Below are 15,308 nucleotides of genomic sequence, written 5' to 3' on the forward strand. Positions count from 1 at the left end.
ACAGTCTTGTTTTTTGGTGGGCCTTTTAAATACTGGCTTTTACATACATCAGCTTTTTGGCTAGCCAGTCTTTCATGGACTCTAGACCCTGAAGATACAGAATTGTACATTGTTAGCTTGTAATTGGAGGCTTCCACCTCACACATATGGAAAGAGAGGCCTCGGGAGTGGAGGTGACTTCTCCCTGCCACAGACCGGCAAGCTGGGGTTATGAAATACATGTCCTGGCCCCCCTACCACATCCAAGCCTCCTCCCCTGCATTAAACCAACACAGGAACCCCTACAGCCTACTCTTTCTGAGCCCCTTTTCCTCCTGAAGCCAGAGTCACGGACCTCAGGAGGGGGGAGAGACCCACATTTTCAGAGCACTGTCTAAGAGCTCCCATCTGTTCTAGGTTCTTTGCCTATGCTCCACCCGCAAGGGTCCTGGTGGTAGGGATTATCAATTCTGTTATGCAGAGGGGGAAATGGAAGAACTGGAGATTTAGTTCATCAAATTAGTGATCCCTGCGGAGGAGATTTAGCACCAGAGACTTGATGAGATTCATTTTAGAATGAGTACTGTGACAGCGTGTGAGTTGGATTTAAAGGGAGAAAGAGCCGTGTCAGCAAAGCCCATCTGCCCTGTGTGGCGAAGGAAAATGTTTCCTGGGAAAACTGAAGACACTCTGATGCCTCCTCCCTACTAACATGCACTAATTCAGGCATAAGAGGAAAACCTAACAGCACAAATAACTTCTCAAGACACCGTCTAGCAGTTTCAGGATCTGTGTTGCTTGGGGTTGAGCACAAGCCGTACACAATGCTTGCTGGCTGAGCTTGTGTTCTGGAATGACTGAGCTGTCCAGCACGGCCAGTGTGTAAATGTCAAGTAAACACCGAATTCAAGTGCAATCTAACTATTGTGCGGGGACTGTTTGCTTTAGATATAATAGTCAGCAGGAAGGGAGAAGGAGCAGGAGGGGGAAAAATGTATGTAACTTCAGAAGGCAAGTCATGAATGTTGTGAGCCCTCCCTAGGCCAGCTGGAATGTCGCAGTGACCAACGTCAAATAAATAAAGAGCCTGCAGTCCATGTTGCAAAAATAAGCATGTCCATTTGCTTGAAAAAAAGTTTTCAGATGAGGGAACATTTTCCAGTCAATCACACTGCAGCAAAGTCATTCTGTTGAATTTGTGACTCACAGGCTCTCTGTGTCAATAGACAGGGAGTTAGCCCAGCATAATGACTTCACTGGGAGATGAAGCAGAAGTTGGGACGAGGCAGGGCTGGCTTTAAAACAGGGCTCCAAGCACTGACAATAAATAGCAAAGGAAAGTCTGACCGCTCCCAGGATGGGTAATCACATTTGTTCCCTTTTCAGTATTTCTTGCTTGTCTCCTAAGAAAGGAACCAATTTGAACTTTGACTTTCTTCATCCTTTCCTTGCATCAGCTTTGATGGAGGACCTGGTCATTGTGAGGGCTGTGATGGACGGAGCATCTTGTGGGCCTGGTGTTCTATACACATTGTTATTGTATCTGTTCTCGTATCCATGCTGTAAGGTGGTTGAGCCTTGGCCAGTGTGGTTCAGTTGGTTGCAGCGTCATTGCATAACCAAAAGGTTGCAGGTTCAATCCCTGTTCTGGTGCATATGGGAGGCAACTGATCGATGCTCCTCACTCTCATTAGTGTTTCTCTCTCTCCCTTCGTCTCTCTCTAAAAACAATGAGAAAAGTGTCCTCGGGTGAGGATGAAAAAAAATTTTATAAGGTGGTTTGTATTCATGTTATTTTGTGGTGGGAATATTGAAGCCCACAGAGGTTAGGCACCTTTGTAAGATCCTGGCCAAGGATTCTAACACATTTCTTTCTGGCTTTAGCTTCGGATTCTGTGTAATTTTTGAACAGCCTCCCTTTTTGCTGTCCTACTGTGAACCAGACATGAGCCTTGGCACGGGGCCCCACAGATAAATGAAAATTGGTACCAGCCTTTCAGGAGCTCAGGGACCAGCCCATGACTCTTGCCCGATGTTGCCTGAAGCCAGGAGACTTTTTAAAAGAGGGTAGTACCAAGAGGCTCACTGCGTGTTTTCCCAAGTTGGCACCATCTGCAAATGCCTGGGGAATGCCTGCGGGATAGAGCACCACTGAGAGATGATAGAGCATAGATGAGCTAGAATGTGGTACCAAATGGCTGATCTGGAGGCAGAGCTGGCTGCTGATTGGCTTTGGTATGCTGGCTGAGGGAAGCTAGAGGCTTGCTGTTTGGTCTTGTGCAGCAGCCACAGAGCAGGATGGGCACGGATGTGAGCCCTTCCGCGCAGCTGGAAGGCTTGGCCTCTAGACTGGGCGCTCCTAAAAAACACTCATGAACTTGGGTTAGTCATTTGCTTTGTCTGCATGTCAGGCTCTTTAGCCCTAACATGAAGGAGGGAGTGGAGCCAGTCACTTGTTATTCAGAAGTACAGTATCAGGATCCATCTGGATGGCCAGATCTGTTCTTGCCTTTGTCTGTATGGCCTCAGCCTAAATATTCTCCACTTAAGAAATGAAAAGAGCAATGAACCTGCCAGCTTTCAAAGCTGAGACATTTCTTCTTAATTCTACCTGCGACTCTGATAAAAATTGAGCTCACAAAGTAGATTTGATCCTTTTAAAAAATCTGTTGTCTGGCCAGACAAAAGCAGTTCTTAGAGTGGCTTTGCCTTCATTGTAACACTGATTCTTCTTTCTTTCTGTGGTCTGATGTTCTCCCCATTCTGAGCCGTCAGCACATGTAATATATTTGTTGATTGCCTTAGTTCTCTTAAAGTTCTAGTCCTTAGAGTTTTTCTGGATGGCTGGGAAAATTCTTGAAAGGACATGGTCAATATTCTTTTGCTGGAGTATACTTTGAAAAAATTTATCTTGGCTCTGGGATGTTTGTCAAGACCTCTTTGAGCCCTGTGAGTGAGAAAACTCCTTTTACCATTTTGAATTTCTCCTCTTCTGGTTGGCAGGCATCGTGTTCTGCTGTAATCTGCCTGAAAAACAAACAGGAGAGTTTACACTGGTCTCTGTGTCAACCATCTGCCCACTCAATGATCTATATAACTGTGTAAGTGCTAGACCGACTGTATATGTATGTGTGCATGTCCATGTGTTTGTGTGTGTGGAGGGAGAAAAATGTATTCATTTATATAGCTGATGTTTTGGGAGCACCAGCTGTGTGTCTGGCTTTGTGCTAAGCATTGGGAGCACCAAAGGTGAACAAAGATAGGTGTTATCTACTCACAAGGACCTGACAGTCTATTGCCAGGAGAAAGACAGTAAACAAACAATCACAAAAAGCTGCAAACTGTAAAAACTGCTATAAAAGAGGATGCATAGTCTAGGAAAGCCTGTTATAACAGGGGGAGCTGGCCCCGTTCAGGTATACTAGAAACACAGTGGGGAGAGAAAAGTCATGTTTTCTTTGTGACCTCTGATCCCCAGTAAATGAGTAAGGTAAGTATTTATGTCCTTGAATTTCTAAACCTAGCATGGCCTCAATGGCTTTTAAAAGTTATTTAATGTTTTAAAGTTATTTAATGTTATTTAAGTTATTTAAAGTTATTTAGGCTGGGAACTCAGGGCACAGAGATGAACATTTGCATTGCATAGGAGACACAGTCCTAAAAAAACTGTAATACAAGGGGCCAAGGGTCATCATAGCAAGTGGGATGCACAAGGAGCCCCAAAGAGCAAAGGGCTGACTCTGCTTGAGTCAAAGGGCTGACTCTGCTTGAGTGCAAAGAGGAAAGGCATGAGGTGGGAGAGGGCAAGCTATGTAGGGGAACTGGTGTGAAACCCAATGGGGCCAGAGGAAAATGTGTAGGTGGGATTGATGAATCTTTGGAAAAGTCATTTAGGGAGCAAAATTGAGGGGCCTGGTGTCATGACTCCCCTTGCAACAAATAGTTGCTCAAGACCCACACGTTAAAGTTGTATTTCCAACGCATCCAGTGACTCTAGAGCCACATTCAGTTTTTTGACATGAGTGCGTTCTACCAGTCCTAATATGATTAATAGTTTCCTTTTAATCTACCCATTTTTAAAACTATAAAACATTTAAATAATAATGTGTCATAACACAATTTAGATGTGCTAGCTCAACCCATAATCCAATAAAAGCATAACAATGAAAATAATAAATGTTTCTCCATGTGCCATATAAAATCATCTTGCATCCCATGGTACTCATATTCCATGTTGACAAGAATCATTCTACCACAACTCTAGGGCCATTTAGACATCATAAACCAAGGTGTACTTATTTCTTCGATCACTCTTGTGTTACATTCAGGGATTGAGCAGAACCTCTTCTACTTAAACTGCTGAGATTTCTGTGACTAGCAAGTAAGGTTTACTGCATTCCTTGGAAGAAGGCTTTGGGCTTGGATTTTCTTTTCTAATTTTCCTCCTATTTTTGAAGAGCGTGCATGTCCCTCCTCTTGTGCTACCCAGCAGTGCAGCTTCTGGTGGTCAGTTGCCCATTCATAATTTACAGCGTAGGCCCTGGCTGGGGAGCTCAGTTGGTTAGAGTGTTGTCCCGCTGTGCCAAGGTTGTGGGTTCAATCCCTGGTCAGGGCACACACAAGAATCAACCAATGAATACATAAATAAGTGGACTAACAAACCAATGTTTCTCTCTCTCTCCCCTCTCCCCCCCTAAAATCAGTAAGAAAAAAATTAAAAACTTAACAATGTTTTTTATTTGCCCAGGAACACTCATAAGTAAAAAGAAGGGAATTTGTAATATTAAGCATCTCGTCTCTGAGTTAGTCCTTGAAACAACCCTAAAACAGTCATGGTTAAAGCCCCATTTTACAGATGAAGAAACTGGGGCTCTGATGGATCAAGGTTACTATGGGTCTCTGGGCTGCGTGGCCAGCCAGAGCTGGGCTTTAAATCCAGGACTGCCTAGAGGTCCCAATGCCAGGGCCCCCCCCTCCCCCTTGGCTTCTTGATTCTCTCGGGTGAACACTCTCATCTGCTTGACAGACGTGTGCTGAATTCCAGTTACGCACAAAGTGCTCTGTTCTGTGAAGGGAGATTCAGAAGCTATGTTCCTGGGACAGTAAGGATGATAAAGGATTATTTTCTCTTTAGCTATTAGATGTAATTAATTTTTACGTTTAAAACAATTAAATGATTTTGTATTAACTCATACCTGCACGGGGCAAAAGATTCAAATAGTTCATGAAAAAATCTAAGATTAAAAGCATAACTTTTTCCTATTACTCCTAAATACTAGATCTGCTCTACAGATGAAAGTATCTTGAATAGCTTCTTTCTTAGTATTTTTACTTTTCTCTGCCATTCTACAAAGACTTTGAAGTGACTGACAGTGAAGGATAGGTTTGTTTCCTTCATAACATTAATAATATAGAAATAGAAAACCAAGTCTCTGAAACAAAAAGAAGGAACCTGGCTTGCAATATAGTTGCTATTGCTGAACATGAACTGCCTCTTAGCTTCCTGGCAGCCGAGGCAAAAAGGGAACAAGCTGAGTTCCATAGCTCTCATCATCATAGAGGAAGAAGCCCTTTGCTATTCTGGGTGCTCACGCCTCAAGTTCACTTCTCACCTGGAAGCCCACATAGGGACATTGATAGGTAGACATGATAATTAATATTTTAGGCAACAACTTTACCACAAATGCCAAATTTTGTCATTTCTTATAAAGACCTTTAATTAGGGTCAAGGGCTTAACACTGAAGCAGGCATCAGGGAGGGCTTGGCTCACCTGGCTCAACAAACGACTGTGACACAGGCAGAACGGAAGAGAGGCTAGTGGGGGCGACAGGTAAAGCACAGCAGGAGCTCAGAAGACCGTGAGGTTACACATGGGGATACAGTCCAAAGCCCCAGTGGATGCCCGAGACCACGGACAGTACCAAACCCTGATCGACCTCTTCAGTTCTGCCGGAAATGTGACAACGGTGTCTTCATCAGCAGGCACAGCCTCTCCAATAATTTTTGTACCTTTCTGCCCAAACCTATTCCCCTGTCTGTGTAGCCACTGCTCACTTGCAGTAAATAGCTCAGTGTCATTCCTTCCAGGGGATTCCTTGCTGAGTCTCCATGTAGGCGCACTGCTGTCTGGTGCAACAAGTCTCCCTCAGTCAGCCCACATTTTCAGTTCATGTCCTCCAGCTACAAATGTAACGCCTTTTCCCCTTCACTAAGCACTTACCATGCACTGTGGCTGTAACCTCTGCAGTTTGAGGTACGACAGAGAAAGTAGCATGGGTTTCTTTTTCCTTCTTCACAATTTCACGGATTAGCACCTTCATTTAAGTGAAACTTTCACCTCCTCATTTAAAGGAAGCACTTTGCTGCTTCTCTTTGGCATAGCTGAATTGCTGGTATCACTACTGTTTTTTATTATTATTATTTTACTTATCAATTTTATTGATTTATTTTTAAATTTGTATTAAATGCATCAGGGTGACATTAGCTGATTGGATCAGATAGGGTTCAAGTGTACATTTCTATGATAACATGATCTGTAGATTGCACTGTGTGTCCACCACCCAAAATCAACCCATTTCCATCACCATATGTTAGGCCCCCTCTACCCACCCCCTTCCCCCTGGCAACCACCACATTGCTGTCTGTGTCCACAAGTTCCAGTTGCATATCTCATGTATGAGTGAAATCACATAGTTATTAGCTTTTTCTGACTGTCTTATTTTAATTAGCATAATATTCTCAAGGTCCATCCATGTTATCACAAGGGGGGTGGAGAGACATGTTGATTTGTATGTTCCACTTATTTATTGATTGTTTCTTGTATGTGCCCTACCGGAGATCGAACCCTCAACCTTGGTATATCAGGACAATGCTCTAACCAACTGAGCTACCCAGCCAGGGCCCAGCATCACTACACTTGAACTTTGTGGCCCTTACGAAGTAAAATAAGGGTGGCTTGAACACAAGCTTGGAGATACCACGTGGATCTGATAACCAAGACGGCTACTGGCTATTAACCAATGAGCAGTGTGATGGCAGAGAAAGGAGTGAGTCACATCTCCCACGCAAAAAGCACGACATCGTGAGATTTCATCACACTACTCAGAATGTATGCAGTTTAAAACTTAGGAAGTGTTTATTCTTATAATTTCCCACTTAATATTTCTGGACAACAGTTGGCTGCAGGTAACTGAAACCATAGAAGAGAGGCACGACGGCATTCACAAGTTAGACCACAGGGGAAAGGAGCCCATAGGCAGAGACGGGGGTAAAGGGAGGGGCAATCCAGGCTTAGAGAGCGATGCAAAGGCACAAAGAAAATGAAAATGCTTGGCCTGCTTGGAGATGGTCAAACTGTCGAGGGGTTGAGAGAAAAAAAAGCTAAGAAGGCTTCTATTAAAGAGGCTGGATTTGCTGCTTGAATATTTTCTAGCTCTTCCGAGACAATTCTGAGACCACTTTTTGTTGAGTTAAGCGAAAACGAATGAGAATCAGATGGACCACATTTCTCTTGCATACACATGGGCTTAAAAACGCAGGGGAACAAGAACTTGACAGAATGTGTCTTGGCTTCTGCCAAACCCAAAGTATTTGAAAAATCACACAAGACACATCTCGAACCCAAACACATGCCTGGATTCTCCCACTCCTAATTGCAGCTGCAACCGTTTAACGAAATGAATTGTGTACAAGCAAACGGGGTCTGAATGGAGGGGCCTCATTAAGGAGAATGACTGATGCGGGGCGGTTAGCCAGCTTGCCCTTGAGAATGTGCACATCTCATTGCCCTGTAGAGGAAGAGAGAGGGCCAATGTAGAGTTGCTAACCAAGTTATTGATCTTGCTTCCTTGTAGGACAATTAAAATCCCATATTATTTAAATTGTATCATGTGTCGAAAGAATTTAGCATCTCTTATTTCCCTTCCTCGCTGTCTCTCAGATTTATATTTCCGAGTGTAAAAAAGAAAAGAAATATGGTTTGCATCAGTCTCTATTCACATGAGTGGAGACCAAATGAGGGATGGTGGAAATAGAAGAACAAGGTCGTTAGCATTCTATTTATTATAATTCCAAATTCTTGGCTTGAGGATTAAGGACATGTGAAAAGTGGAAGGAATCAGGCCCAGAGAGGTTAACTGACTTGTCCGTGGTCCACAGTTAGTTAATGGTGTTATTCAGACACAAGCAGGCCTGGGTCTCTGATTCCTGCTGTTGCACAGCAGACACGATTTTGTCGGGCTCAGGAACTGAGAGTACAAGTGAAGTCTCTCATATATTCCTTCCTTCCTCCCTCCCTCCCTTCTCTCCTTCTTTCCTTTCTTCCTTCCATCCATCTACCCTTCAATACAGACATTTTTTGAGTACTCAAGGATGGCAGTGGGCTCAAAAGATAGTTAAGACTCAAAGTCCATCTGGAGAAGATGCCGTGTAACTGTGCTGTTGCAGAGTTTAGAAATCAAAGGAGAAGCCACCACTGAGATGGGGTGCCATGGGCTCAGGGGTAGGCTGCACAGAAAAGGAAGCACTGGAATGGGCCTTAACGCCTAAGAGGCCATTTCCTGGGTGGACTGGTGAGGGAGGGGGTGAAGGCATGAGAAGCATGAGGCATGTGGATAGATGGGAGAGCACTGGGGATCTGCCACACTGAGGCTCACGAGGCTGGGCGGATTTGGGAAGGGGGCGGTGGTGGTGTGGGCACTCGATAAGGGAGAAGCAGCGGGCAGGGGTCAATCTCAAAGGGTCTTGTATTGCGTGTAAAACAAAGCAGAGTGGTTGGGCTTGACGGTGCCGTCAGACCCGTGAGTGCTCCAAGTCTGTCCTCCTGCAGTGAAAGTTCTTAAAGGGGATTCTGACTTATATTTTTACACGCTTTAGTTATTATTATTATTTTCAGTAGTAGTAGTACCTGTGAGAATTGTCAGGGCCTTTAATACCATCAAAATGGCATGCTCGTGGGGCTGTCCACTTAGGATTCATGTACTTTTCAGTCTGTAGGCTACACTTCAGTAACAAAGGATATAAATGAAATGCTGGGCAGGTCCTTGACCAGCTTTTTATTTTTATTTTTTAGTTGAATGTATTGGGGTGACATTGGTTCACAAAACCATACAGGTTGTAAGGGTACAACTCAACAAAACATCGTCCACACACTGCATCGTGTGCCCAATGCCCCAAGCAAAGTCTCTTTCCATCCGCACTTCCCATACCTTTGCCCACCTTCCCTACCCCCACACCGTCCTTTCCCTCTGGCTTAATCCCTTCACCTTCTTTCATCCAGCCCCTCAACCCTCCTTCCCTCTGATAGCTGTCAGTCTGTTCCATGTATCGCTGTCTCTGATTCTATTTTTCTTTTCCAGTTTATTTTGTTCCTTAGATTCCGCATATAAGTGAGATCATATGGTATTTGTCTTTCTCTGTTTGGCTTATTTCATTTAGCCTAATAATCTCCAGGTCCACCCGTGCTGTCGTAAAAGGTAAGATTTTCTTTAACTTTTTAAACTGCAAGGTGTCAGCTCATTAAAATAAGGATTATGGTAAGGTCATTGGAATCCACAGAACTGTGTTTCTTGTCCCCAGGGCTCAGAGAGTGTGACCCAAAGTGAACCTTGGGAACTCCAGTGGGACTATAAAGAAAACCAGTCTGCTAAAGATCCCTGCTGGGATGTTCTGGAGATCCCTCCACGTTAACACATCCCTAACATCACCCTCACCCCGCAAACACGCTCTTGTTCCCCAGCCCCTGATCGTAGTGACACCATCACCTCAGAGTCCCTCACCCCAGAAACCTCGGAGTCCCTTGAGACAACTCTCCCTTACCACTCTTACTTAGGTGACTGCCCAGTCCTGCCAACCTCACCTTCTACGTATCCCTTTAGTATGTCACTTTGTCTTCAGCCCTCGGTTCATGATCTGGTTTTGTTCCTATTTGTCTCTTTCTCACTCTTCCACTTAAAACAAACAAACAAACAACCCACTTCATGTTTTAAACTATTGCAATATGAAATAAGCAAGTCAGAGAAAGACAAATATCATATGATTCCACTCATATGTGGAATCTAATGAGCAGACTGGACTAACAAGGAAAATGCAGGATGACAGCTGGGGAGTGTGGAGATTAGCGGGTGGAGGGACTGAGCAGAAACAAGAAAAGACTCATGGACACGGACAACAGTGTGGTGATTGCTGTGGGGAAGGAAGGCATAAGGGGGCTAAATAGTAATTAAAAAATACAATAAAGATTAAATAAATAAATAAATAAATAAATAAATAGTTGCAATAACTCCCTATATAGTCTCTCTTTGTTTCTTTAAGATTTTATTTATTTTTGGAGAGAAAGGAAGGGAGGGAGAAAGAAAGGGACACAAACATCAATATGGAAGGGAAATATCGATTGGTTGCCTCTCATACGCATCCTGACCAGGAACCCCAGGGCCCGAATCTATAACCCAGGCATGCGTCCTGACTAGGAATCGAACTGGTGGCCTTTTGCTTTGTGGGCTGATGCTCAACCAACTGAGCCATGCTGGTCAGGGGCTATCCACTCTTAGCCTCAGAAACCATTCCCCACACTGCCGCTGGAGTAATTGTTTTAGGTGAAAATAACCTGCCACTGCCCATCCCTCACCGTTCCACATAACAGTTTCAACTCTCACAAGACTGGCCATCATTTGGGCGTCACGAACTCTGTCTCTTGATGCTTCCAGCCTCTAGCTTTGCACTGACCCCAGTGGACACCTTGTAGCTTCCAGAACAAGATAAGCTTCTTCTTGTTTGCGTGCTGGCTTGTGCTGTTTTGTTTGCTTGCTTTTGCTTTCTTTTGTTTTTGCCTCTCCTCCTTTGCTCAGACTGTTTCCCTCCACTGGGGATGCCCTTCCCCCCCACCACTTAGTACCCCAATGGGGACTCTTTGAGGAAGTTTCCTTCGAAATCAGCCTTTCATCCTTAGCACCTGACCTAAAAATGGGCACATTTTAGATGTTGCATAAATATTTACTGGATAAAAAAAAGAAAGAAGACTGTTTACTGGATGAGAGTATTCACGACTCATGAACACAGTCCAAGATGCCCATTCCCTCATTCATTCATCTGTATGATCTCAGTAAATCTGTGCAGAAGCTTAGGCAGGGTGCCATTCGCGTGATGTACACTGGTATCGTCAAATTGATTGTTACTATATCACTGTTATAGAGGTTGGTCAGTAAATAAACAGCACCACTCCTGTATGCCCCATACCCACCCCACCACACTGGGTCCTACCCTGGAGTCCTCTGGTACTCCCTATGATCCAGCAATGAAAGGGTTAGCTCCAAGCGCTGTTGGGGGACCAGGAACCTGGTGTAGTTTCCCTGTCACATGGGCTGTTAAAGGGTGGTGCACTGTCCAGGGGGAAGTTGCACAGAAGGCAGGTGGGGCTCCTGCCCCTTAGTCCAGGCTCTTCCCAGGACTCAACCAAGCCTCCTGCTCCTGCCCCGTCCAGTCTGTGTGTTGTCAAGCATCTGGGCTGCCGAAGCCACTTGAGTTTTGACAAACCCTTCTGTGCACAGAGTGAGGCTCAGGGTAACCTAATGTCAGAGGCTTGAGAATGGTCTCCCCAATTTATTTAAGCTTAAAATATAAATCCAAATGATGGGGGTGTTTCTTTGCCCCCCCCCCACACACACATAAAGATCTGTGTGTGTGTGTGTGTGTGTGTGTGTTGCAAATTCAAGATCAGCCAAATTAAATTTAGTTCAACTCGTTCAAACAAAATTATATTCACATGGAGACACAGTGGGGCATTTCTGGGCCTGAACGCATAATTATTTTCCTTAGGTTATAACTGTTTCCCTGTCTCTCACTATCCAAAAATACAGAGTTCCTTTTTCAGCTCCTACTGAGGACAGTAGGGCAGCTGGAGACAGAGCACAGAGCACAATATTCATTGCTGTTTCTGGACATGGAGTCCAAACGTTTGCACATAAATAAAACCATCCTTCTAAGGGCTAATAAGTCTTTGTACTCTGAAGCTCCTGGTGTCAGCCTGACTCTGCCGATCACCTGAACATCCAGAGATCTGAGGGACTTCACATCTACCTCCCACCTGCCCTACACCACCCCATTCCTGGTTCTCTTGCCCATCAGGAAACCAGAACCTGCCCTGAGGCCCCAGTCTGTTCCACTGCCTTCAGGCAAACTTCTGAGTGAGCTTCTACAGCACAGCCTTGGTGCCAGTCTGTCCTTCCGGAAGTCTTAAACACGTGAAACATCCAGGGCAACGTGGAAATGGCCTGGGGCATGTCACAAACTAATAGGAAGCCACAGACATTGACTGAGCATCTTTTGTGTGCCAAACACTCATCTAGGAGAAAGGGATAGCCCGAGTTTCCTTGAGCTTCAGACACCTTCCCCCCAATTTTAACATTTTTAAAACTGGGATAGGCATTGCAGGCAATGGCTCTTGCAGTCGCTGTTGGGCAGGTGCTAGTTATGACATGTTCATCCCTTATCAGTTGATTTCAGATGTAAATGTATATAGTATGCATAAAAGTCATAAATGATCTCAAACTCTATTTCTAAGGTCAGAAGAGCTCTTTCACTAAGTGTAAAGGAGAAATCCCCATTGATAAGAAAGCAGCGTGTCATGGCGTAATTGGCAGCATTTTTCTCTCTCAGAGGTTCATAAAATGATGAAATATTGTATTTGAGAAGATGATGCCCCTTTGCCCTCAAGGAGCTCATGTTGTAGTTGGGAAAAAAAAAAAACCCGGTTGTTAATGTATAACAGCAAGTGCTACGACAGAAGAAAGCCTGGGGTGCTATAGGCCGACAGGAGAGAAAACTGGCCCCGCAGAAAGGGCCTGGAAGGGCTTTGAAGGGGAGGAGGCAGTGGCACGTGAAGGATGCCTGGCAAAACCCTTTCACCAAGGTGGTGCCCAAAGCAAAGAAGGAAGCCCCTGCTCCCCCAAAGCCGAAGCCAGGCCAAAGGCTTTGAAGGCAATGAAAGCAGTGCTGAAAGGCGTCTACAGACACACACACACACACAAAGATCTGCACATCAACCACCTTCAGATGGCCAAACACACTGGGGCTGCAAAGGCAGCCTACCCGTCCTTGGAGGAGTGCCCCCAGGAAACACAAGCTTGACCGCAATGCATCATCACCTCCCCCTGAGCCCCGAGGGAGCCGTGAGGGAGACGGAAGACAACGGCACAGTTGAGTTCACTGTGGGTGTCAAGGCCAACAAGCACCAGGCCAAACAGGCTGTGAGGAAGCTCTGTGACATTGACGTGGCCACGGCCAACACCCTGCTCAGGCCTGATGGAGAGAAGAGGGCGTGTGCTCACCTGACTCCCGACTATGATGCTTTGGAGGTTGGCAACAAAATTGAGATCGTCTAAATTGAGTCCAGCTGGCTAATTCTAAATCTAAAAATTTCATACTGTTGAAACAAGAAAAAAAAGGATGCTTGTCAGTTTACCAAGAAGAGAAGAGGAAGTACATTCTCATCAGAGGGAGATGAGCAAAGGGAAGGGTGCACAGCCCGTGGGGGAAAGGATGAGTATCCTGTTTCTGGGTCAGAGCTGGGGGCGGGGGCGGGGGCGCTCCTAGAAGCACACTGAAGGAGTTTGGTTTACTTCAGGGAAGGGACATGATCAGGCCTGTGCTTTAGAATAGCATCTGCCTGCGGCATGAGGACAATTGTCAGGAGGCTGGGGAGGCCCTGCCGGGGGTGGTCCAACAAAGGTGGGGTGAGGGTCTCTCTCAGGGAAAGAAGGGCGAGACAGGACACCGTCAGCGTGCTGGCGGTCAGATGTTTATCTCAGCTGGATCCCACAGCCACTGTTGGAGGTTGGCAGTATCGTGACCATTTTACAAGTGAGTAACCTGAGGCTTGGGGGGGTCACAGTAGTTTGAATAAAAACTTGAGTGGTGAGGTCAGAATGGTACCAAGGGACGGGCAGCTGACTGGTTTTCAAACAGCCTCTCAGAGTGGTACAGCTACAGGGAAGACGCCATGGCCTCGGGGCCTACTCTGGCGGGCGGTGGGTGGGGGGGGTTTAGAGACCAGGCTTGTCTGCGCCAACCCCCCACCCACTGCCGCCAGCCACTCCAGCTGTCGGGCTGGAGTCACATTACACAATCTCTGAGATATGGGTATTTATATTGGTTATGGGCATTTCATTATATTGGTTTATACCATACCATATTATATATTGATTTACAATAAAAAGTAGAAGTGTCACAGAGAGGACAATTGCCTGGTTTCCCGCATTCTGTCCCTCGAGGAGATCTGTCCCTGGGAAGCCAGGGTATGACCAGAAGAAGGTTACCTCATGGGCCTGGAATCCAGGCAGGAGGTCAGTTCCCATTCCTTTACCCTTTATATGATTCAGCCCCTGACAGCCTGGTGCTCCCATTTCTGCCACTGGGAAGGGAAGGCCCAACCGCCATTGGGAGGACCCCCTTCCTCTGAAGAGTGTTTGTCTCACCATGTCTTTGCCACGGTCTACAAGGCCCTAGACAGCTAGCTCCCCGTGTCCTTCCTAACTCATCTCCAGCTCCCCACTTGCAAACTCCCTTCTAGTACTGGGCTTCCTGTAGCTCCTTCAGCACTCCTGGATCTCCCAGCTCTGACCTTTTTCATCTGCAGTTTCTCCTTACCAGGATCCTCTTCCTCAGACATCCAAACGGCAGATTCTTTCATTTTAAGTCTTTGCTCAAGTACCAACTTCATGGCATAACCAGCCTTTAAAATATGGCAATCCTCCCTGGCTGGTATGGCTCAGTGGATTGAGCACTGGCCTGCGAACCAAAGTGTCACCAGTTTAATTCCCAGTCAGGGCACAGGCCTGGGTTGTGGGCTGGGTTCCCGGTAGGGGGCACGTGAGAGGAAGCCACACATTGATGTTTCTCTCCCTCCAATCCTCTCTCGCTCTAAATAAATAAATAAAATCTTAAAACAAAAACAACCCTGCCATCCTCCCCAAACCTGCAAATCTCCATTCCTCTTGCTGACTTTATTTTCTCTCTATTACCTGTCAGCCACTGAGGTGTCATTTATTTTTCCAAGTTATCTTTTTTATAGTCTGACTCCCTCCTTAGAATACGAGCATCTCAAAAACAGGAATCTTCTGTTTCGTTCACTCTACGTCCTCATACCTAGAACAGTGCCTAGCACATGGTTAAGATTTAGTAACTATTTGTTGAATGAATGAATAAAAAAAAAAAAAGACTGCTTTTTCTGTACTTCTGGAGACCGACACGCCTTCTCTTCTTGCTGCAGGCCACTGTTGATGGACACATTCTTTCTTTAGATACCTTAATCCTAAATCCAGCTCGGTTTTGTTCT

At 45.5% G+C, this 15,308-nt stretch overlaps 1 pseudogene; it reads left to right on the forward strand.

Annotated features, from left to right (window-relative positions):
* The first annotated feature begins 5,850 nt into the window (after positions 1 to 5,850).
* On the forward strand, positions 5,851 to 13,356 carry LOC123819614 (annotated as a pseudogene).
* Positions 13,357 to 15,308: the final 1,952 nt, after the last annotated feature.

This window comes from Phyllostomus hastatus, unplaced genomic scaffold (genome assembly GCF_019186645.2).
Source record: "Phyllostomus hastatus isolate PE091 unplaced genomic scaffold, TTU_PhHast_1.1 phas_contig_34, whole genome shotgun sequence".
NCBI lineage: Eukaryota > Metazoa > Chordata > Mammalia > Chiroptera > Phyllostomidae > Phyllostomus > Phyllostomus hastatus.